General features: G+C 38.6%; 1 protein-coding gene across 1 annotated transcript in view; it reads left to right on the forward strand.

The window, feature by feature from the left end:
- gpc5a (glypican 5a) overlaps nucleotides 1–25408 on the forward strand; it is a 1004507-nt gene that overhangs the window by 332373 nt on the left and 646726 nt on the right. The gene's annotated exons all lie outside the window — the stretch shown is intronic.

Below are 25408 nucleotides of genomic sequence, written 5' to 3' on the forward strand. Positions count from 1 at the left end.
AGCAGAGGAAACAGCACTGCCTCTCTCATAACCCAGATCCCAAATTAGCATTCCTCAATTAATTCCAGACAGCTAACTAGAGTTTGTGAAAATGGTTGGTGGCATCCCCCTCCTTAAAAAATGCTGTTTTTTAAGTAACATTGCTCTAACCTTGCAATACTGTATTTTGAATTCCGTACAGAGTGCCAGTTATTTTATTTAGTGTTAATAGCTAAATTCAGAGATTTAAAAGAACCACAATGTAGAAATATAAGCCTTCATTTCCTGACTATTACCTAAAGAATTTTCAGTAGAAGTTGGAAGCTTGACTGTAGAAAATGAGAATAACCCATCAGAAATGTTCTGAGTTTCCATTCGGAATTATTTTCTAGTGAGTGATTAAATAGATGGACAAGCATTTGACATGTATTTGGGGATTACTTATTGCTGACAGTGGCTCTTCATTCTTAAGGGTGCAGCAACAACAGAGTGACAGGAATGTTGCTACGATGTCAGAATACTTGGTTAATTTTAATCTTTGATGCTTTCCCAGAAATGTTGATCACTGTGTTGCAAGGTTAGAGCAATATTACTTAAACAATGGTATTTTAAAAAAATGGGGATGCCACTAGCCATTTTCACAAACTCCAGTTAGCTGTCTAGAGCTAATTGAGGTAAGTTAATCTAAACTCTAGCTTATGAGAGAGGCACTGCTGTTCCCTCCGCTGCCAGAATTTCCATTTAACATATAAGATGTTGTTCATAATCGTCCCATGAGCTTTGACCTCAATTTTAGCAACCACCAAAAAGGAGTTTAGGTTTTGGGCTGTTGTTTGATTCACCAATTTAACCATGTATCCCATGTTCTCTTATCTCTTCTTTGCCCCCGTACAGCAAAGCCTAAGGTTGTATTGGTTCGCATTTGAGGTCCTGCAAGGGTATTCCAACATGTGTTCCCTCCTGTTAAGATATCCTCTTTACATTTTACTTGCAAGACAAAGGATTTTTATTGAAGGCCTTCTTGCTCAGTGTGAAGCAGATCAGTGTGGAACTAAATTGGGTTTAAACCTGGCTAACCTGCTGAAGTGTGACACTGAACCATAACATGTCATTGTTCAGGGTCACATCACACTCAATTGGCCTATGTCAACATATTGAAGAAATCATTACTGCATAGTTAAAATAAGAGGAGCCACTGGTGTATGGAGGAACATGAAAATATATTCCTATGGGTCAGCACGAATGAAGGAGATCCTACATTCTTTTAAACAAAGACTTTATGACCATTGATTGGTCTGGTAACATTTCATGAGTTCCTGGAAAACAAATATTTAAAGATAAATGGCTGGCTTCTGTGTTTACACAGCAGTTTAGTTTTTAATGTTCTGACTAGCTTTTAAACCAGACAGTTGAGAACTGGATGCATTTACTATTGTTATCAATGTGGTGTAAGAACCTGCAGGACATGATTACACAACTGGGGACACATACTTGAAGAATACTTACTACTTTTGAAAGTATACTGTGTTAATGAAAGGCGTATTATAACCAAGTGATTGTTGCATAATTTTAAGGGAAAAACTTCATTCTTGCAGGATACCTTATTCTGTACTTCTTGAGAGTTTTGTGAACACTGTAGGACGCCCTTTGATTCTAACATAGCTAATTAACAGGTACAGAATCAGAGACTAATACTGGAGAAAAGGAGGCCAATCTGTCTATCATGCCTATTCTGGCTCTTTGGTGGAACTATCAAACTTGTCATTTAACCCATGGTAGAAACTGATTGAGGTGACATTGACGTACATCAGTGATTTTTATTTTCCAGTTCATTACCAGGATTTATTGTATTGTGTGGAGTTCTTAGATATAATTTGCTCAGCCCCCATTGTCTTTTTCACAGTAATTTTTCATAAATTGATAACCAATTAGTCACACAGTAAATGTCACAAGCGCATTAGGCACGTCCTCAGAGTGATCCATAAGCTAAGGATATGTATCAACTTGCTTATGTAAACCCCTCCACTTTTATTTCCATGTATTTCAATTCTAAAATAACCAGCAATAAAACTTCAGTCTGAAACAAGAGCTTAGTTTTTGCAAAAATATTGCTGCAGTTTTTCAAGTAAATGTGATAGGACACATATACAATAATTAAAAGTAGATGAGAATGAATGATACTACTAAGAATAAAGATATAATCAGATTCAATGATACTTGCAAATGTGTTGTTTCTTTGAGTTTCATTTTCTGAAGTGAAAAAAGTTAAAAATTGAAGTCAGCCTATAATAGCTTTGCTGGCCAAATAGTTATGTTTGCTTGTATAAGCTGGACACAGTAGGTCAGCACAATTTGCAAGTTTTTCTTAGCAAGATTTTTAATCATTAGTTCTGTGGCTACAGCATTTGTAGATTGTTGTGGTTCTGCTCGCCGAGCTGGAAGTTTTTGCTGCAAACGTTTCATTCCCTGGCTAGGGAACATCATCAGTGCTGTTGGAGCCTCGTGTGAAGCGCTGTTTTGATGTTTCTTCCGGTATTTATATTGGTTTGTTCTTGCCGCGTCCGGGTGTCAGTTTCAGCTGCAGTGATTTGTATGTGGGGTCCAGGTCGGTGTGTCTGTTGATGGATGTTCTTGCCGCTTCCGGGTGTCAGTTTCAGCTGTAGTGGTTTGTATATGGTGTCCAGGTCAATGTGTCTGTTGATGGAGTTTGGGGATGAATGCCATGCTTCTAGGAATTCTCTGTCTGTTCTCTGTCTGGCTTGTCCGATGATAGTGGTGTTTTCCCAGTCAAATTCCCAGTCAAACTAACGTAGTTTACAAAATACCATGCAAGGACTGCACAAAACACTATATAGGACAAACAGGAAGACAGCTAACAATCCGCATCCATGAACATCAGCTAGCCACAAAACGACACGACCAGCTATCTCTAGTAGCCATACACTCAGACAACCAGCAACATGAATTTGACTGAGAAAACACCACTATCATAGGACAAGCCAGACAGAGAACAGCCAGAGAATTCCTAGAAGCATGGCATTCATCCCCAAACTCCATCAACAGACACATTGACCTGGACACCATATACAAACCACTACAGCTGAAACTGACACCCGGAAGCGGCAAGAACATCCATCAACAGACACATCGACCTGGACCCCACATACAAATCACTGCAGCTGAAACTGACACCCGGAAGCGGCAAGAACAAACCAGTATAAATACCGGAAGAAACATCAAAGCAGCGCTTCACACGAGGCTCCAACAGCATTGATGATGTTCCCTAGCCAGGGAACGAAACGTTTGCAGCAAAAACTTCCAGCTCGGTGAGCAGAACCACAACAACGGATACCCGAGCTACAAATCTTCAATCAGATTTTAAAGCATTTGTAGATTATCTGGACATTTTTGACAGGTCAGCAGTTGATTTCTAAATGCTTTCCTCTTGGTGCTCCTTTTGACCAAGAACACAATTTCTGACACTGTCTTTTGGAATTTGTCCAGTGTATTTTGCACTAAATGGCAATTGAAACCTACCTTTATCAGAACAGGAGCTGCAATTTTAATTTCAAATCTTCTAGCAATTTAGCCTTTTCTGTAACCTCCCTTGCTTTGAAGCTTTGAATTTTCATGTCTTCAGAAGGATCCATTGTTTCATCCTAATGATGCTGGCCTCATATTTTTGAGATCACCAACATTGCTTATCTTCACTTCACCTCTGTGTAAATTCATCTTGTTGTGAAATCCTAATCTATACCTTTGTTAGTTGTCATTTTATGTATTCCATTCTTCCCTGGCCATCTTGCCAGCTTCCACCCTTCATAAACTTAAACTTATTCAAAATCTCTGCTAGCTGTAACCTAATTAAATTAAATAGGTTCACCCATCATCCCTGTGCTTGCTTACATTGGTTCGGATTCAGGAAATACCTTGAATTTAATTCTTCCATTCTTATTTTCAAATCCTTCTATGGCCTTGTAGTTGCGTACATCTGTAAACTCCTTCAGCCCTACACTTTTCTAAGATATCTGCACTGCTCCAATCTGGCCTCTTTTACATCCTGATATTCATCCATTTGTTTTAGCTACAACAGATGTCATCTCTGGAAGTTACTCCCTAAACTTCTCCATCCTTATATCTCTCTCTCTTTTACGAAGCACTTGGAACCTACTTCCTTGATCTGGATGTGGGTCCATTTTTGTAATATTTTCTTATGTGGCTCAGTGTCACATGATGTTCCAGTAAATTGCCTTTAAGCATTTTAATATGTTAAAAGCAGTATATATATTAAAAACAGTGTAATACAACTGTTAAATTAATAGCAAGAGAAGGAAAACAACATGCAGTTATACAATTATTTTGAATACATTAACTTCAAACCATTTTGAAGGTTATAGTTATGTTAATATATAGAAGCAGGTGAGGATCATGTCACCTTTCTAACTTCTTCCAAAAAGCAATAAGATTATGATTTATCTTCAAAATCAACACTAATTTTCTCTAGTATCCCTATTTCATTCCATCCACTTAATGTAAAAAAAAGCCTACTAATTACTTTAATTCAATGACTAAAAATCTGCAATCACCGAGCAAGACAATTCTAAAGATTCACATCAGCTAAGTTGCATAATTTCTCTCACTTCTGTCTCCTCAAACAAATGCTGTTTCCTCATCCTGGAGTTATGACCTCTAAGTCTAGGTTGTCCAGCAACCTCTCAGCATTTATCTTTACAAGGCCTCCCAGAGTTTTATACTGTTCAGTTAAAGACCCTCTAATTCTGCTGAACACCAAAAAAATACACCCAATCTTTTCAAATCTCTCCTTGTGCAACTGTACCCTTATCAAAAAATCAGTTAACTGTTAATAAAATTAAATGTAAAAGCAAAAGACCTTATATTGCAAGAAATAACATTGCAACTGAATAATTTAAGTAGAACATAACCTTTCCCTGGTGGAAAAAAGTCAAATCTTTAGCTCATATTTTCTTAAACAGCAGAGTATTCATGGCCATTCAATTAAAGTATTAGATCCTGAGCATAAAACACATCAATATAATTCACATATGCATTTAACAAAATCCACATCCTACTGTGACCAATGTATTTGTAAAATCTACACTACATACAAGGACTGCTGCTAATTCAACCTGAATAAAACTTCACTGCGTGTTTTATTTTGTTTAATTCCCATGGACTTTGAAAAGTCCTGGTTCATACTTCTTGTCGAATAGATTCTACCCATATCAAGTTTTCAATAAGCACAGTTAATTTTCCAATGGGATTATCCTGGCAGAAAACCATATCTTGTAGAAACAAATGTTGGAATTTCAGGCATGCATAGTGCTTGCCTGCCTGAGAATTGAGATGAATGCTTGGAAAGTCTTGTACAAATTGCCTTGAATTTCCATTCTGCTGCTTTGGTGACTGCTCACTGAGAGTACTGTTGGAAAACCACCCATTTTAGACCTAGTTGAAATGTCAAAATCATGATGTTTTGGAATGTTTGAAGTTTTGCAGAAGACCAAACACAAAGTGAAGATGTTTAAATGAAATTAGTTATTAATCAAATAATGGGTCATTTTAGTCATTGTAATAGACGAATCACTGGCCTGTTAAGGAATAATTTTCCCAATGGGTTTTTAATTTTTAATATCATTTCATTTTAGTCAACTATGCCAGCATTTCATCTCTCATTAGAACCATCACTAAAACAATCGATCCCTCCGAACCCCAAACCCGTACTTTGATGTTTAGAAAAAGCATGGTTTTTCCCAATAGTTTATAGTTGCAATGGTTGCATAGTTGCTTTAACAACCTGTCAATGCGAGTAGAATCAGGCACCATGATAGAGTACAGGAGCCCATCAGGCACAATACTGGTTAGTCGCTTTCTCTAAAATGCTGGTCAGCTGTTTCCTCTAAAAACACCACTGTGCCTCATTTTTGCTACAGTTGTATCTGTACTATTCGAAGCTTTTCAGTTCTGCATTTTTGTTGGCTCAAACAGGCTTAATGCATTTTAGCTGTTGTCTGTGGCTGTATTATTTTTTAAAGTTCCATTGATGAGAGCAGCTTGGGAGAGCCATTTTAAAGAACAGTTAAAAGTCATTCACGTTGCTGTGGTTCTGGAATCACATGGAAGCACGACCAAGTAAGGACAACAGGTCAATTTTCACAGCAATTGGCAGTGCATACATGGTCTCCACTAGCTTTCAATTCCAAATCTTTAATGAATTCAGATTTCACCAGCTGCCATGGTAGAAATTGAACCCATGTCCCCAGTGCATGGGCCAGGGATTCTGGATTGCTCATCCAGTAATAGTACCACTATGCCACTATGTCTCCATTTGGCAGCACTCTTGCCTTATCACAGATGTTTCTCAACTCAAGTCACACTTCAGGACTTGAGCATGAAAATCAAGGCTGACTCCAATGTAATATTGAGGGAACATTCTTTGCAGAAGTAATGATGTCAAATGCCAGCATTTTGCACTATCTCCAGAACAATTACTATCGACCAAAGTTTAATTAGAAAGTGTCAATAATGGTATTGATGAAGCTTGGAAGTAATGACGCACAACCATTTTGCAAAGCGACAAAAGTATCTTTTGGTAAAGGTGGAACACGCAACAGTGACCTTATGTGAGACCTCCTTGGCTGACATGGCACCTATCATTAATGCCAGCAAAATTCCATATAATACTAATCTCATATCCAACAGCTATAACATCACGTGACTTGAAAGTAGCCAAGACAACCATGCAAAAAGTTTAAGGTACTCTGCAAACAAGAACAGAATCAACTTATTTGCAATTTTTGAGAAGGTTTGTAGCTCAGATTGAGGTTAAGGTTGTAATTTTGTTCGCTGAGCTGGAAGATTTGTTTTCAGATGTTTTGTCACTATGCTTGGTAACATCATTCGTGTGGCTTTGGTGAAGTGCTAGTGTTATGTCCCACTTTGTGTTTATGTGTCTTGGTCTCTTAAGGTGGGTGATATCATTTCTGGTTATTTTTCTCAGAGTTTGGTAAATGGGATCCAGATCAATGTGTTTATTGATGGAGTTCCACTTTGAATGGACACAAACACCAGACAGTACCAACTTCATCAGCAAGAACAACATTCTCAAGCTAATAGATCTGTGCCTCACTATCCATCGCCTTCAATGACAAGACCTACAAACAAATCAATGGAACACACATGGGATCACCAATATCAGGCTTCTTAGCAAAAGCAGCAAGGTGGAGACTTGAATGAACAGCCCTCCCCACGATCCAACCCAAACGTGCCAACTACACGGATGACACATTTGTAATTACAAAACAGAGCCAAAGTAGAAGAAACCTACAACATCAGCAACAATATCCTTACTGGCAAAATATTCACAAAAGAGGAGGAGAACAATAACAGACTCCCCTTCCTAGACACCACAATGTAATGAACAGTTAATGGAGAACTTCAGACCAGCATCTATAGGAAAGCAACACACATAGACCAGATGCTTAACTACAGAAGCAATCATCTCAACACCCACAAACAGAGCTGCATCAGGACATTATTTAAATGGGCCATAGCACAATGCAGCACCCAGGAACTATGAGCAACAGAAGAGAAATTCCTATACAGCGTGTTCAAGAAGAATGGGTACCCAAAAAACACAGTCTGCAAATTCCTAAGTAACAAACCCAGACAAGCAGACATAATGTGCCCAGAGACTCTAGCCATATTACCATACATCAAAGGCATCTCTGAAATGACCGGATGACTCCCACCCTTGGCATCATAGTAGCCCACAAACTTAAACAACGGCTGATGAACCTAAAGGACCCTATAAAAACAACAAGCAAAACAAATGTCATTAACATAATACCATTCAAGGACTGTACCACTACATTGGACAGACAGGTAGAAAACTAGCCACCAGGACACATGAACCACAAATAGCCACCAAAAGACATGGCCAGCTACTAGTATCCTTACATCAAGACAAAGAAGGATACTATTTTGAATGGGACAACACATCCATCTTTGGCAGGCTGAACAAAGACACACATGGGGATTCCTAGAGGCTTGGCATTCAAACCAGAACTCTATCAATAAACACATCAATTTGGACTCCCATCTACCATCCTCTGAAATGCCTGAAAACAAACCTTTCAGCTCAGCGAACAAACTTACAACTAGGATCAACTTACATTAAGGAATCCAGACTGCCTGTGACAATAGAAGTCTACCAGCCATGTACAGAGAGATCATGAAGCCATTGGTCCTACCATCACAAACATTGCTCTCCTGAAATCAAAACATGGTGTGATACTCACAGAGAAATAAACAGCTGTCCCACTGAGCACTATGCTGAACGGTAATTCCATGAGACATAGTTTATGCTTTAGACATTTTCTAATCAATCTGTTCAGAGATATTCGGACCTATTCTGGAGCAGGTGGGACTTGAACCCAGACATTCTGGTCCAGAGATAGAGATACCACAAGAACCACTGAATTCAAACCACCATCTGTCAGGGTAGGTCTTAAAACCATTTTTCATAATGTTAACCTAGGGTTCATGGATTACCAGGCCTGTGATACTACCACTATGTCACCAGCTCTCACAACATGCTTTATGTTGTTACCCTGCCTCTTGTCAGGGATGAGTTCAATAAACAACCCTCATCACTTATGTTGAGAAGACTTGATAGACTGTCTAGCAAATAGAAGGCTAGCCAGCAAGGATGGGTTTCTGGCTGAACTGCACAAGTGTGGGAAGATCCATTTATTCCCCCATGGTTTTGACCTTCTTCTCTGTGAAAAGGTAGGCTCCATTCCACAGAAAATGTGCGATGTAAAAATCATCACATGGTGCAAGGTCGAAGGTGACAGGGGTCACTGCAACAATTACAAAGTATCTCACTCCCTATACTTAAAAAAAAACTCAATTTCCTTGTAGACTGAGAGTACCTGGAAACACAGTGCATATTCTGTGCAGATCTACTATGGGCGTGATCTTCCTGGTACAATAGCCACAGGAGCAGTATAAGAGATAGGTCTTTGCTAAGATCTTTACGTTAGTTTGGCAGATCTTACTATGATTTTCTATGCTGTCAGCAGAGCAGGGCTCTTGAAAATTTTGAAAAAATTGGACGTCCATCAAGCCCTTTAGTCTCATCTACTTCTTCTATGACAAGATGCACAGTACGGACAGTTTGATGGCTCCAATTCCAACAGTGAGAGAAAAATGGAGTGAAACAGGATATAGTCCAAATCTTCATCTCAATCTTCCAGTCCTTCAGTTTGCCTCCAAATACATAAACCTATTACATTAGGTTAGATTGCAAGCTCTACAATCTGTCAAGATTGAAAGTGAAGATAAAAACACTTGCGTCATGATCAGGAAACATCTCTAGACTGAAGTTGCTGAACTGGCTGGTTACACAAGAACATGGCTACAAACACCCTTCAAGTATGCCTAGAAATATGGTATCCCTGATTATAAATGTCAAGAAAATGTCATAGAACAAGCTGTTGCACTTTTCCTACATAATCACACTAAATCCACTTTGGATGTGATTAGCAAATTCTGCTGCCTTGAGTCCGTGATGACAGACAACCCGTACCCTGATCAAATCCTTTACATATATTAGGAAAGCAGTAATTATCTCTGGTTGACTCATGAAGGATACATGGATAATGTCAAGCAGGCCCTTAGGACCCAGTAAGATCTGTGATTTTAGATACTTGCTATATGGCCATGAAACATGGATTACTTATAGTTTCCAAGAAAATAAGCTCAAAATCTTTGAAGTCTGTGATGTATAATACCCTGGCAAGATAAAATCCCAAATGTGGCAGTAATCTTGATTGTATAGCTCCCAGTGTATTGAGACTGATCAAAGAGAGGCAACTTCAATGTCTTGTGTCCACTACCCTGATGGAAATTTTTCGCCCATTCAAAGGCTTTCCAAAATGGTGAGCTAGCCAGAGCCTGATGATGAGTGGTGTGTCTGAGGAGTCAGTAATATGGCCACACCTCCTTTGGACAGCCACAATGACCAGTGGCTGAAACAGCTTAAGAACAGATTCCAACACCGAAAACAATAGCCCACATTGTCATGTGGAAGCTTCATGAGTGGCACTTGTGGCAGAACTTGACTCTTAAGAATTGACTGTCACATCCATCATCAAAGCTGAACCAAATGAAGACTTACCTCTCTCTCACAACCTCAGTTAAAAGTTTACTGTGTATCCATCATCTCTAATAGATGAAATAATATTAATGCATTGTATCTGCTAATCGTAGTTTTAAAAGGCTGATGAGTGAATAATCTACCATCATAACAAGGAGTAAAATATTTCATTAAATATGTTAAAAAGGTAATTTAAGTATGTTAAGAGCTTTATGAGGAACTGTTTGAGGATTTGCCTTCCCATAGAATGCCTGTATAATTTCTTATAATAAATACAATGGCCAGAATTTACCTATCTATTTATTCATTTTGTCGGGTGTGAGTGATACTGGCTGGCCAGCATTTATTACCTTGCCCTTAAGAAGATGATGGTCAGCTGTTTTCTTGAAATTATGTAGGTAATCAGTTGTGGGATTACCTACAATACTACTGGGAAGGAATATCCAAGATTTTGACCCAGTGACAGTGAAGGAATGGTGATATATTTCCAAGTCAGGATGATAAATGGCTTGGAGGGGAATTTTAAGGTGGTGGTGTTCCCATATATTTGCTGCTTTGTTCTTTTAGATGGAAGTGGTGATGGGTTTGGAAGGTGCTGTCTAAGGATCTTTGTTGGTTTTCTGCAGTGCATCTTATAGATAATATCAGCAGTGTGTACACAGTGTTGGTGGTGGAGGGAATGGATACTTGAGGATGTAATGGTAATCCAGAAGGCTGCTTTGTCCAGGATGGTTTCACATTTCTTGAGTGTTGTTGGGGCTGCACTCACCTGGGCAAGTGGAGAGTATCCCATCACACCTGACCTCTATCTTGTAAATGGTGGACAGGCTTTGGGGAATCAGGAGTGAATTTCTCATTGCAGTATTCCTAGTCTCTGACCAGCTCTGTTAGCCACTGTGTTTATGTAGTGAGTCCAGTTGAGTTTCTGGTCAATAGAACCTCCAGGATGTTGATGCTGGGGGATTCAGTGATGGGCTGAAAATGTGTTGCTGGTTAAAGCGCAGCAGGTCAGGCAGCATCCAAGGAACAGGAAATTCGACGTTTCGGGCACAAGCCCTTCATCGGGAATCATTCCTGTTCCTTGGATGCTGCCTGACCTGCTGCGCTTTAACCAGCAACACATTTTCAGCTCTGATCTCCAGCATCTGCAGACCTCACTTTTTACTCGGATTCAGTGATGGTAACACTATGGAATTTCAAGGGGTGGTAGTTAGCTTGTCTCTTATTGGTGATGGTCAGAGTCTGGCATTTGTGCGTCACCAATATTATTTCCCACTTGTCAGTCCAAGCCTGGATATTATCCAGGTCTTGTTGTATTTGAACATGGACTACTTCAGTGTCGAGGACTCACCAAAGGTGCTGAACATTGTGCAATCATTGGCGAACTTCTTCACTTCTGACCTTATGTTAGAGGGAAGGTATTTGATGAAGCAACTGAAGATGGCTGGGTCTAGGTCACTATCTTGAGTAACTCATGCAGATTTATCCTGAATCTGAGATGACTGACCTCCAACATCCACAATCATCTTCCTTTGTGCCAGGTATGGCTCAAACCACCAAAGTGTTTTCCACTGATACCCATTGATTCCAGGTTTGCTAGGGCTCCTTGATGCCATACTCGGTCAAATGCAGCCTTGATATCAAGGGCTGTAAGTCTCTCTTCACCTCTGGCATGCAACTCTTCTCCTTGTTTGAACCAAGGCTGAAATGAGGTGAGCAGCTGAAACCCCAAATCGTATTTTACTGAGCAGGTGCTGCTTGATAGTACTGTTGATGACACCTTCCACCACTTTATTAATGATTGAGAAGAGACTAATGGGATGGTAATTAGCCGTGTTGGACTTGTCCTGCCTTTTATGTATAATTTTCCATATTTTCAGTTGGATGCCAGTATTGTAATTTGTCTAGAGGAGCAGCAAGTTTTGGAGCACAAATCTTCAGTATTATTGCCAGAATATTGTCAGGGCCCATAACCTTTGTAGCATCCAGTGTCTCCAACCATTTTTTGATATCACTTGGAGTGAATCGACTTGGCTGAAGACTGGTGTTAGTGCCAGGGACCACTGGACGAGGCTAAGATGAATCATCCACTTGGCACATCTGGCTGAAGATTGCTGCTAAAGCTTCAGTCTTATTTTTTATATGATGTGCCAATCTCTTCCATCATTGAGTATGGGCGATATTTGTGGGAACTTGTCCTCCAGTGAGTTGATTAATCATCCACCACCATTCACGACTGGATGTGATAGGACTGTGGAGCTCAGATCTGATCTGTTGGTTGTGGGATCGTTTAACTCTGTCTATCACTTGTAGACAAACAGGGCTGGAAGAACACAGCAAGCCAAGCAGCATCAGGAGGTGGCGAAGTCAACGTTTCAGATATTAACCCTTTCTCTGGATTAGATGTGGGGGCAGGGGAGCTACAGGTAAAAAGGGGAGCAGGGTGTGGTGTGGAGAATAGTGGAATGGTAAGGTAGTGATAGGTGGAAGCAGGTAGTAGCTACAACCTGGTTTGTTGATAGGAGAGATGAATCCGATTCGTAACAGGAGGAAAGGGTCAGTGGGTAGAGTGACCAACCAGGTCCTACCACTACCTGTTTCCACCTATCACTACCTCACCATTCTGTTACTCTCCCCACACAACCTCCGCTTCACTTTATCTATTGCTTTCCCTACCCCCACATGTAATTCTGAAGAAGGGTTAATGCCTGAAACATTGACTTCTCCACCTCCTGATGCTGCCTGGCTTGCTGTGTTCTTCCAGCCTACTCAGGATTCCAGTATCTGCAGTTTTTTTTGTCTTTAACCTGTTGCTGCTCAGTTATTTGGTATGAAAGTAGCCCTGTTTGGTAACTTCATCACTTGTCACTTCATTTTCAGGTATGCTTGGTGTTGCTCCTGACATGCCCTGTTGTGTTCGTCATTGAAACAGGGTTGATCCCCTGGCTTGATGGTAATGGTTGAGTGAGGAATCTGTTAGGCTTACAGGTTGTGCTGGAGTACAATTCTGCTGCTTTGATGGCACACAGTGCCTCATGGATGCCCAGTCTTGAGTTGTCAAATCTGCTCAAAATCTGTCCCATTTAGCATGGTGATAGTGCAACACAACACAATGGAAATTATTTTAAATGTGAAGGCCGGACTTTGTCTCCACAAGGACTGTGCTGTGGTCACCCTTACCAATACTGTCATGGACAGATGCCTCTACAGCTGACAGATTGGTGAGGATGAGGCCAAGTAGGGTTTTCCCTCTTGTTGGTCCATCACTATCTGCAGCAGACCCAGTCTCACAGCTATATTACTTAGGACCTGACCAGCTCAGTTATACTGAGCAGCTCTTAGTGGTGGACATTGAAATCCTCCACCCACTTGTCATCATCAGTACTTCCTCTAAGAGTCTTTGTAGTGATTGGTACTACTGAATGGCTTGCTAGGCCATTTCAGAGCACGATTGAGGGTCAACCACATTGCCGTGGGCCTGGAGTTGTATGTAGGCCAGATCAGGTGAGGATGGCCTGATTTCCTTCCCTGAAGGATATCAGTGAACCAGATGGGTTTTTCCAACAATCGACAATGACTTCATGGTCATCAGTAGACTCTTAATTCCAGATTTTTTTTTATTGAATCCAAGTTCCACCATCTGCCGTGGCTGCATTCGAACTCAGCTGCCCAGAATGTTACCTGTTTCTATGGATTAATAGTCTAGTGATAATACCACTAGGCCATCACATTCCCTAGTGGCATCTCATTACATGTCCTGTTTTAAAAAGTTATTTTCTCATCTTTAACCTGAAAAATATTTTGGCCACTTTTGTGGAAGCGGAGGCTGATAGCAATGTGACAAATTGACAGTCCACCTAGAACTTGGTGATCAATGGGGCCAAATAGTCTATGTCCTTCAGTGATAAATATGTAAATGTTATGATAGTTCAACTCTGCTAGTTTCTGCCAGATGTTTCCTGCACATGTAGTAATCCCCTCGCCAATATGGTGCGACTTTTACCCAAAGTGTTCACGTAGAGCAGGAACGATACTGGCAATCCCTGGAACCAATCAAAATACCCTGAGCAGTTACCATGCATCAAGAATTTGCACTGAGTGTTTTACCTGTGTAATGATATTCCACTTGAAGTATTAATCATGTTCCATTCTCATTAATTCCTCTCCTTGATCCACTAAATCAGTCAGTTTGGTACTTTCTGAGGTGGACTTTTATGATACTCCAATGAATTAATTTGTTAATGCACTTTTTTACTCGAACTCCATAAAATGTGTGCTATGCTGTGTACTATGTACCGCTATGCTGTGTTAGCAAATTTCAGCAGAGTATGATTACTATCAACATGCCTGGGCATAAAGGAGAATAAAATAGGATGCCAGAAGTGACTCAACACACGCAGAAGGAAAAAGAGAGAAAATTAACTGAGAAAGAAACTAAAGTAAATTTAACACTTGTTCCAAAGCCGTGCAGTTGTTTGCATTTGCTGGCTGTCCCAGTGGGGAAATTTATGCACATTTTTTATCCAGATCCCTTGTGAAAATATCTGATTTTGATATTCCTTTGATAATGTTGTGTAGGATTAACTTGTTGGTGTTATTTTGAATTGAAATTGAGCATGCACTGTTAATGCTGTATAAAAATAATCAATTGTCTAAATGACAATAAGATGTGCAGGGAAGTGAAACTAGGTAAACATTTTGCCAATAAAGATTCTTTTCTGGCTGCTTTGTCAGGGATCTGCCTTTTAAAAAACAAAGACGAGCTGGTGAGCCAATGCTTTCTTCAAAAGGCTGAGAACTGCCTTGGCATTTTTATGAACTTAAAATGTAATATAAAACATCCAATAAAACCAGAAACAAATTGTAAACAGTTTAATTTACATTTGGGAAGTTGCTGACATAAAATACTGGCCAAAATCCTTCTTGTAAACTTGCCTCTTAATTTAACTAATGCTGTGTTCTTTTCAAATTAACTGAATGCACATACACTGCAATTATTTATGTGTTCCATTGTAAAATTCAAAAACTTAGAATGTAATGCTACTGCACCATATAAAGAGGGAGAATTAGGAACAGATAGAACTGAAAACAGATAGAACTGAAAAATTGCTATTTTGACATTACACCTGCTTGATAAGTTTTGTTAAGTAGAACATAATTAATCATAAAATAATTTTAGATGTTGAAATGAATCTTTTCTTATGAAGTTGGAATTCTATAATTCAACTGCAAATAGCTGACAGATGTCAATCATCTATAGTTTGTTTCACTCATGTGACTTCACCACACACACACACACACACACACACGCCTGCCGAGCTGGTTCCTTGTAGATGTGTCCAGCATACACACAAACATACTAACCAGTAGGCTTCATCCTGCTCACAAAAAGTTGCAAACAGAGAATGGAAAAGTTGTTGATGAAATTGCAAATCTGTTTAGCAATTTGTCATTCAGGGCAGGGATTGGAGTATCTGTTGCTTTACTGCTGCCATGGTTTTTTTGCCGAGCAACATGAAATATGGTAGATGACATTCCCAACCAACACCTAGTTGAACAGTTTACGTGGACAATGATGATCCTCTTCCCTTGAATTTTATGAGCAATGGGTAAAGTCTTGTCAAGTGAAGGCTGCCTGATAAATGTCCACAGCATCCCTTGAAGTCTGGGAGTTGCACTACCCTTGGTGATGTAGGGCCTGATGAAGGGCTTATGCCTGAAACGTCAATTCTCCTGCTCCTCAGATGCTGCCTGACTTGCTGTACTTTTCCAGCACCACACTCTCAACTCTGATCTCTAGCATCTACAGTCCTCACTTTTTTCGAGTTGCAGTACCCACCTAGTTGATCACTGAGCTCTGTGGACAATAATGTTTGGCAGTCTGACTGTTTGTTTAAATAAGGTTAAGTGGTTTCAGGTATTGAAATCTTATGTATTTACATTTACTGTTCTGTTGGAGAAGGGAAGTATTTTTAACATTGAAAAGTTATGAATAAATCTTTTTGTTAAAACACTTCATTTCAACTCATCCAACTCTTATCAGAAGGTTCATTACTTCCCTCATGCGCATAAGCTTAACCTTATGAGTTGCATCATTGGACTAGTATTCCAAAAGCCGCCATAAAGTTCTAAATCCCATTATGGCAAATGGTGAAATTTGAATTCATTAGAAGTTGGGAGTAAAACACAAAGCTCTCTGATGGCAGCTGTATAATAACCGTCAATTTCATTTTTTTTAGAAAATCTGATTTGTTAATATTCTTTAAGGAATGAAATCTACCATCTTTACCTGGTCTGGTCTATATGTTATTTACAACAATGAGGTTGACTCTTAACTGCACCCTGGTCAATCAATATTGAGCAATAAATGCTAGCCTAACCAACAATGCCGAAATCCATCGAATGATTGAGGAAATGCAGTATCTTGTCATAAAGGGTTGTTTGGCACTGGGGGAAGACATGAGGAGGAGGTTTTTAACTATACTTGCAAAAAATTCTGTCATTTTGACTATGGTGCATGTCTAAGGTGCAATGAATGACAACTCCTCAATATGTTCATTGATTCCAAGTAAGTTGTGGAAGAATGGGACTTTTCAATGGAGTTGGCCTGGCTAAAAGCTAGATTCTACCCTTAAAAGTCACTGCTGAAACTGAAAAAGCAATGATTGGGAATCGTGGAATCATGACCTACCAACCATTTTTCCAGAGCTTTTATGTCATCCCAATTTAGTACAAATCTGACCCTGAATGACTGAATCTCTTGTGGTGTTGTTTATCTTCACTAGTCATAGATACACACACACACACACAAAATATAATTAAGTAAAGGAGGTGCTTAGTAACAAGATTATTTTTTCTTATGATTATGTTGATGTTCATTTGTTTGCTTCCAGGTTTCTTGGCAACCAGACAAAATGTTGCTTCTTGTCAAATCTGTATTCCGGTCATAAAATCTATAATAACCCATGTAAGGTACACTGGCTTTTGTCTGCTGGTCGTAATGTCAAAACGCTTCATGATCATTATTTAACTTTCTAATATGGCTTTCTGCCATGAATATTTGATTTCTCTTAGAAACAGGAAATGTTTGGATAAAACCCAGATGCCTCCCAAGAGGCATTTATCTGTGACTATATACTGAATTCCTAATTACACAGGTGGGGAGTACCTTGGTTCAAGATGTCAGAAATGTTTCAGTTTTTTTCAAAACAAGTAATTTGTTGAAAGACGGTATTATGTCTCTTTCACGTTTTCCAAATCACAAGAATGTCACAGAAACTTCTAAAAAAGATCTTCTGTTCTTGATTGGTTTCAAACTTAAGATGTTCAAATAGTCTTCTGTACAGTAAATATGGATGTTGGAACAGATATTCAGTTTCACACTACAGAACAAACAAACTAATGGAGGCACTGCCACGTATCCTTTTATGAAATTATATTACAAAACATTTTCCCTTCTGTGTCATTAAAGAAGAAAATACCAGCAGAGATTTAATTGTTAGATTGCAAACAGCTCCTTGGATTTTTCATGCATCTGAGCTCAGAGGCCCTGGTTTAAGTCCCATCTGCCATGGGGGGGGGGGATATGTAATAACATCTCTGAACAGGTTGCTGAAAAAATACCTATCATCATTCAATATTATGATTGCAATAGTATGGGGATGGCAAGAGTTTTGTAATACAACTGAAATGTTCAGCTTTGTTTGGTTAAGAATATGTTCAGCTTTTAAGGTTTATGTGCTGCCTATCTTACATTATTCTGTGTAGCTTTATTATTATTTTAATCCTTATTTTAATTTTGTATTCCAAACCTCTGGTATGTGCCTAGTAGAGACTCTTGAAAGGCCTTTGTGGGGCTCCTGTTCTGCCTGGGTTCCTCTTGGCACTCTCTTGTCTCCTTATAAGGATGAACACCTGCAATGTGCACTAGGTTCCTGTCTCTTATCCCCATGCCACCCATACTGAGGACCAATGCGTAGGGCACTGAGTGCAAGTATATGCATCTGTCCACAACCCCTGAGGTTTCTGGATTTTGCTCTCCAAGTCAGCTGCCAATCTGTCCACAGACGCAAACAGTCACATAATTCTTTGCACTGCTGCAGAACTTGGCAATCTGGACCACTTTATCCATATACCTATTTGCTACTCAAGTTTCTCCCTCTGAATTTAGAAAAAAGTTCCTGATTTCTGTTACAACAGGCTCGTCTCCTGCCTGGGACTGAGTAGGTGCCTCGTGTCTGACAGTCTTCTTAATGCCAATGGCCTGGGATGTTGCTTCCTTGGCCATCTAAGGAGCTGTTGTAGTAAGTTGCTCACTAGATTTGTGGTCCCAAACTTTCCAATGCTAACTCTCCCACTGAAGTATCAGTATCTGAGCTAGTGGAGATGTGCCTTGCTAAGTTTTCCTCTGTGACCTTGGAATTTTTGTTCTCAATACTCCAGGAGGGCAACTTCAGGATGAGCTAGCCATTTCTCCATACAGGTAATGGAGGGACTAGCTGTACCTGCAATATACAAGAGAGAGAAAGTATCATTGTTAAGTAATAATGTACAATGGTTGAGAATGACAGTGGGTCACTGTGAGAGTTGCAGTGCAATGAAGAATAGTATTTCAAATGTTTTGGCATTCCCCAACAAACAGTCCTGATCTTCTCCTGCGGGGGCAAACTTCTCCTGTTAGGGAGTGAGGAATGGATTGTAGTGCATTCTCCCACCTATACAGTCTCAGTCGGATGTTGAGTGGTATGAAAGTGGATAACATGTTTGCTAGTGCAGGTGCAGGTGGTAGAAAGCTGGTTGGATGTTCCAGGGGAGTGTGGAGGCAGTACAGGAGCAATCCAGATAAGTTCTGTGAGAATTCTGAAGGTAATGAGAGTCAGTGAAAAAAGATAGAAGGGATGTGAAGTGTTGGAGAGAAGAGAATGACACTCGCCCTGGTACACAGAGAAGGTAATTAACCTTCATTCTGCTTTGTTGGCCAATCCTCCAGCCTGCAGTGGACATGGCACTGACCTGGATGGTGACTGCTGACCATGCTGCCAGAGTTTGGTGTCATAGACTCCACTGTCTGTTCTCCAGGAAAATGACTTTTCTCCTTTGCACCACCAGGATCTCTAGGTCCCTGCTGGAAAATAGTGGTGCAGTATTTTCCTTCTCTGACATGTTCACATTCTGTCTGTAAATAGGCAAGGCAGCTTTGAAATGCTAGTGTCGAGCACCATGGCTTTTTACCAAGGTGCAGATGCAAGAGTTTCTGGTTTTTGGGTGGATAGTGAGCAGTATGTTAGCCTGTGAACAGTGCGTTGTGAAAGGCTGGAGTTGGATGAGGCAGACAACAGAGTTGGTAATGGATACAGCAAGCTTATGATTCAGTGAGAGAACTCACTCGACTTGCGAGGCCCAATAACCTTCTAATAAACTCGGTGCAGCTTGGACATGGTCAAAAAAATTCAACCTGGAGTTTATTTGATTAGAATTAAGAAACATTATACTACCATATTTTCAGCCACTAAATAGTCGGAAAAAGATACAGGGACAGATTATAGAAAGATGCAAAGGTTATTTTGCTAGTGACATTCAAATATTTAGATATTCTTCCGAAAAAGGATCACAGGATTCAAAACATTATTTCTGCTCTCTCTCCAAGGTACTGCCAGACCTGCTGAGTTTTTAAAGCAATTTTTATTTATGTTTTAGATTTCCAGCATTCACGATTCTTTGTTTTAAATTAGATATGTGATAACTAATATATAATGTAACAGTACTGATGGCAAAGAAGGGAAGGAATTCCTAAAGTCTGTGCAAGAAAATACTTTGAACTATTATGTTTCTGTACCATTTGGGAATAGTTCTGAAGAATGAAGTAGGGCACAAAGAACAGAGAATATTTGGGGAACAGTGAACTCAACCTTACTTCCTTTAAAGTAGATACAGAAAACGACAAGGATAAAGATTTCATCTGAAAATATTTAACAAGCGTAGGACTAATTTCAGTAAATTTAAAAAGATTGGCAAATAAAACAATAAATGAACAATTAATAGGCATCAAAAAAAATATAATTTGACTCTGGACTAGACCATTCTCACAAGGAAGAAAGGAAGGGAATCAAAGTGAAAGCATTCCAGATCTGAGGGTATAGAGATAAATAAAGTGAGGGAAAAGAAGGCTCATGCTAAATATTGAGCTTGTAATGCGCTAGAGATAAGTTATATTTTTAAAAAGTACCCATGAAAAGACAACTGTGAGGGTCAGAGGAAGAACAGATGAGCTGGAAGTATAAAATTGAGCTTGATAGTCTTTTATATACATATAAATAGAGAAATTTTGGTCAAAGGAAGCAAGGAGCCAAGTTGGCAATGAAACACAATCTAGTGAATCACAATGAGGAGGGAATGGCTGAGATCCTGAATAGATAATTTACATCTTTCTATACAAGATAAGACTTATTGCTCCCAATGCCATTGCAAACAAAAGAAGCTAGATAGGATAAAAATAGTGACACTTAACAGATCTCAAAAAGATCACATGGTCAGGATGCGATGCATTGAGATGATTGAGGTAAAATGGACACAATTTAACAGTTTTCATGAGATATGGGAGTGGTTTCTTTCAGAAGGTGGATTGCAAATTTAAGTATTTTATAATGTTCAGTATTATATTGTATGAAATATTGTATTGAGTCTGGCAACCTATGAATTAACTCACTTTGCAGGTTTAATTGTGACCACCAGAGTTTCCCTGGTCTTGGGAGATGAGGTCAGTTTTAGGAGAAGATAAATGTCTTTACAACACTGGTTATAGACCAGTGGGAGCAACAGTATTTGCTCTAAACCTCCGAGCACTTGTCAACATGAGTCCCTACCAATCTTCCAAGGTTGGGTTTTGGATCTAACAACTCCTGTGACTCATTCCAGAGTTCTTACCATAGTGGAAGTCAAGCCTGCCTATCAAGATGAATTTCTGGTGGGGAACCTGCTGCTCCACAGCATACAGAGGAATTTGGACTTCCCATCTGAAATTCCAGATCCACCTCTTGTTAATACTCATGCCAGTGTATGGATGTGACTGATAATCTTATTTGGTTTAATCTGTCCACCTTTCAATACATTCATTTTTGCATGAATGTGGATTTAAAATAGTTTTTTTCAAATGTAAGCTTATTTAGGAGTTGATCCACTAACATTGTAGGTGGTAATTTCTACCCTACCATCCATTTATAGAATAATACTGTTCCATTTGCTTGATTTCTCAAAATAAAATAAATTGAGTCATAAAATGAATGAGAAGAGTGCTTTATCTTTTACTTTTCCCCTCAAACTTTTCAATTGTATAAAACTGAGTGAGGAGTCACCCATTAAGTCAGAGGTGAAGAAGAATTTCTTCTGAGGTTAGTGACTCTGTGTAATTCTTTACTGCAGACAGCTGTCGAGGTTAGGTTTTTAAGTTTATTCAAGAGGAGATAGACATATTTTTAATCAGTAAAGGATTGGCAGCACAGATTCAATTAGCCAAGTGGCCTATTTCTGCTTCTATATCTGATGGTAAAGATGTCAAAACTTTGATCATTAAAAGGGTTGTCCCTAAAATTTATTACTAAGCACATTGTAATGTTAATGGTACTTTGAAGATAAGACACGAACACACATTAGATTATTTACAAGTCTTTCTTTTCTTTAATTATTTTTCCTTCAACCCAAGAAAACTTTTTAATTACCTTGCAAAGTCAATTGAGTACATATTTATTTCATTATACGTCTATTGTTCATACAAAAAATACTCTGCATATTTTACAGCAAGATCAGGTTTAAGTTGTGACTAATCTAGTTGAAGATGGAAGTCTGTAAACATTAGTTATTGTAATCATTTGGTATTTTTACTTCACAAAATTTATTACTAGTAATCAATTGTACTGCAGAGGTTGGACTGAGAGTCTGCCTCCACTGTTCAGAACAACATTTCTCCTCAATTTTGTTGTAAGACTTATCATCATCTGTTATCGACAAAACCACGATGCACAATGTTAAGTACAGAAACAGTCAAGTAAAGTGAAAAAGAGCAGTTACCTCACTGATTTCCTTCACTTTGTTCATTATTGTGTGTAGGACAGTTGATTGTTAATCAAGTAAATTTTCTTTCTTTGAAAATCTAAGGTAGAATTGAACTGTTTGACAGAATGTGAGTGGGTCATAATTCATAAAATGCATCTGTTATGACTGGGTAAGAACCCTGAAATATGATAGTAATTTTTAACTTGCAATTTCAAAATATGCTTTTGATAGTGACAAAACAGATTTTAGGTTATAGGAGTATATAATCAGAATGATCAGAAGGGCAAATCAGTAGCAGATGGAATTTAACCCTGATAAGTGTGATATGATAAACTTTCAAAGAAGTAGGGAATGCTCAGTGAATGACAGGATACTTGAAAGCTCAGAGAAAGAGAAGGATCAGTAGGTGCTTGACCACAGATCCATGAAATTGGTAGAATGTTTCTGTCAATACAATTCTGCAAATGCAAATATAGGGTTAATTTGCATTTGCAGAATTGAATTTGCAGATACATTCTATTTGTTCAAAAAGTACACAATCTGTAGGCAGTCAGACTATGTGACATTTATGAATTCCTACTTTGGAAATAGAACCAGTCAGATTCAAGACTGGATACATACAGACTCTATCCTCACACCCTTAAGGCATTGTTTGAGCTGAGATGTCACCTTTTCTTACAAGTTATCTTGAGAATGTGACTTGAAAGAAGTTCTGGTGTTTTCATATTAAAGAATAAAAACCTGCAACCCATTCTAAAAGATGAACGACTTAACAGCAATCTAGATTTGTTCAATATATCATACCAGTTGTATGACGCTATGATCTTTTGCTATAAATTCTGTGTACCATGATCTTGCTCCGCTAGCTACCTGATGAAGGAGCAGTGCTCTGAAAGCTTGTACTTCCAAATAAACCTGGGGACCTACTCGAGGTAAATAAGATTATGTAGAGTATGAACAAGGTGAATAGAAAACAGCTGGTCCCTAGTTGAAGGGATTTGAGGAAACATTACTTCATCCAGAGGGTGGTAGGAATCTGGAATGCACTGCCTGGGAAAATAGTAGAGGCTTAAAATCTCACAACTTTCTTATTGTTTTGTCTGGTTCTTTCTCTATTCTTAAATTAACTTGCTCGATGAGATAGAAAATTAGACTTGACATTCTCAAGATTTCTTTTTGCAATGCTTAGAAAATGCAATCTGGTGAAAAGGAGATTTCAAGACATTGCTCCAACAATCAATTGAATAATAATCCTTTATGAGGACATCATTTAACTTTGTAAAAAACAATTCATACTTTCTACCCATTGTAGGCTTTTTGTGAAATTTTAAAATAAACAATTATGCTGGATCTCCTGAAATACAACCAATTAAACTGGACGTTGACTTTTTTTTGCCATTTACTTTTGATGAAATACAGAATGATTATTATTTTTGTTGTTAGTTTTCTGGACTATCTTTTGTTGACAGCTATTCAAATTAAAATAAAATAAACTTTTTCCTGTCCAAGAGTCAGTGAATTAAAGTTATCATTAATTCATCATGTTTACTGTTTTGTGAGATTCTTATTTAGTAAAATGTTGGGAAGTATCTTATGACTTGTTTGTCTAATATGCCAGCTTATGATTGATCAGAGTCTTGTAAGAGGGAGCTTGGTCAGGGTAAAATGCCAGCATCATTCCTATTGGAAGCTTGATAATGGAAAGATATTTCTCAATTTATTCAAATTAACTTTCATTTTTAATTTTGTCCTTTAGCCCTCTCATTTAGGGCATTCACTTGCTATTGTTGTTACTGGCATTTGCTAACTTCCTGTCAAATTAAGATAAATCCTGCTCATGTTGTCACCTTTGTAAGTGTAGCATACAGCTTAAGTGCTTAAGACTTGCAAGCACAGGAGTTACATTGCTGTTGATCCATTCCCATGCAGAGAAGATCTTTATGAAGGGAGCTATATCATGTTACAGAAGCAATTCTATTCTCACACAAGTTGATTACAAAAGATTTGCCTTTTCTAAAGGTTTATTTTGGAAATACAAGCTTTCGGACCGCTGCTCCTTCATCAGGTAGCTAGCGGAGCAAGGTCATTGGACACAAAATTTATAGCAAAAGAGCATTGTTCTATTTGTTTATTCTAACTTTGTGTATCAATGTAGCATTAGTTTTTAAATTAGTAATGAGAATGGCAGTGTCAGAAGCAGAATAATTTAGTCATCCTTCTGATAAATGCTGCTCTGGAATGCTCATTACAGCCAAGGGCAGCTATAATTGGTGTCAAATAAAGAAATATTTGAGGGTCTATGGGGATTTTATTTGCATCTCTTGCACTTAGATGAAATGACTGTTAGGTGACTAATTGGCATACTATTTGCAAGAATCTAAAGTAACTGAAGGTTGAATTCTTTCCTTACACTAACAAATATACCCCTTTCTGTTTGCTGGCTGTTAGATTTTTCATTCTCCACAAACTAATTGAAAGCTTAGTGTCAGTGAAAGAAAATTAGTGACAAACACACAACTGGCACGATGCTGAAATATGTGAGAAATGTATCTAAAGACTTGTTTATGTTGTTGTTGGGTTTCTAAGAGAGCAAATCTTGAGCAGAAGCCCCAGCCACTGAGCACTGTTTTCACTTTTACACTGTGATACTTGCTGCCAGACCAAAGTCAGAAAAGTTGGAAGAGGTTTGCCACTTTGTTGTTCTCCCAGATACATAAATATCTTACGTTTTGCATTTTTGGAAAAGACTTTAAACTGGATCAAATTGTGGGTTAAATTCTTGAATACTTAAACATCAAATTTCTGTTTGAAACCTACATTAATTCTGCCCAATTCTGGCTTTAGCAGCGGTGGGAGGGTAGGCCATATCCAAGGTAATAGTCAAGTGTTTTAGCTATATTAATGCCCCTTTGAACTTTGTTGGTGTGCAACATTTCAACCTGACAAATGGATAATAAAGTTCTTCAATTTTCAAGAAACCTAAAAGGTAGATCCAGGTGAGGGCTTGACAGTCCCAAAGATATGAGGAGCTTCATAATATATTATTGTTATTTGAGAACTTGAGATCTAAAGTGGCAAAAAATTGAGTTTTAATTTTCAGTTCTGTGAAAGTATCACATTTTATTTGAGAAGGCAAGAAAGTCATTGAGTTCAAAATAGTATTTACAAGAATTAATGTCATTATAGCTACATGGCAATCGA

This window comes from Hemiscyllium ocellatum, chromosome 6 (assembly GCF_020745735.1).
Source record: "Hemiscyllium ocellatum isolate sHemOce1 chromosome 6, sHemOce1.pat.X.cur, whole genome shotgun sequence".
Taxonomy (NCBI): domain Eukaryota; kingdom Metazoa; phylum Chordata; class Chondrichthyes; order Orectolobiformes; family Hemiscylliidae; genus Hemiscyllium; species Hemiscyllium ocellatum.